Source organism: Priapulus caudatus, unplaced genomic scaffold (assembly GCF_000485595.1).
Source record: "Priapulus caudatus unplaced genomic scaffold, Priapulus_caudatus-5.0.1 Scaffold2998, whole genome shotgun sequence".
Lineage (NCBI taxonomy): Eukaryota > Metazoa > Priapulida > Priapulimorpha > Priapulimorphida > Priapulidae > Priapulus > Priapulus caudatus.
The window spans coordinates 21,302-22,154 of NW_014580059.1; the positions used below are offsets into that span (position 1 = coordinate 21,302).

Below are 853 nucleotides of genomic sequence, written 5' to 3' on the forward strand. Positions count from 1 at the left end.
AGAGAGAGAGAGAGAGAGAGAGAGAGAGAGAGAGAGACGTGAGGGAGGGAGGATGAACTCGCTGATATTGAATCTTGACATCACAATTCCATCACAACGTTATATATATAATTCATGGGTTTTTATCATAATTTTCAAAATTACGATAAAAATCTATGAATTAATATCATTTTTTATCATTAATAACCTTAATGGAGTCACGGAGCTTGATCTGCCTGTGCGAAATGATTGAGTGGAAGCCGTCGCATCAGCAGCGCTAGCCGCGAACGGATATACTATAATCATGTAATTCCCTCGTTACATACATGTGTATGTACACAATCCGTGGGACTTAGATAACCCCCTCCCCAACTCCCTCGCACACTCACTCGCCCATCCGCTAGCAAGCGCGAAGCTAGCGGCGTGAAATTACAAGTCTTCTAGATCTCTCCCGCAATAACTGGAATTGCGTTTTAAAATGAGTGGCGCGTGCGTGGTCGTTGTCGTCGCACGCGCGAGCGCGACAGGCTTGGCGTAATTCCGAGGTAACTTTTGACGACAGTAGCAGTAGCGGCGGCGGCAGCAGCAGCAGTAGTAGTAGTAGTAGTAGTAGTAGTAGCAGCAGAAGCAGGAGCAGCAGTAGCAACAGCAGCAGTAGTAGCAGTTGCAGTAGCAGCAGCAGCGGCGGCAGTAGCAGCAGTAGCAGCAGTAGCAGCAGTAGCAGCAGCAACAGCAGTAGTAGCAGCAGCAGTAGCAGTAGCAGCAGCAGCTAGTAGTAGCAGCAGCAGCGGCGGCAGTAGCAGCAGTAGCAGCAGTAGCAGCAGTAGCAGCAGCAACAGCAGTAGTAGCAGCAGCAGTAGCAGTAGCAGCAGCA

At 49.2% G+C, this 853-nt stretch overlaps 1 protein-coding gene across 1 annotated transcript in view; it reads left to right on the plus strand.

Moving 5' to 3' along the window:
• LOC106819224 (caskin-2-like) overlaps window positions 1–853 on the plus strand; it is a gene marked incomplete at its 3' end in the record, with an annotated part of 31,112 nt that overhangs the window by 18,506 nt on the left and 11,753 nt on the right. The window lies entirely within an intron of this gene.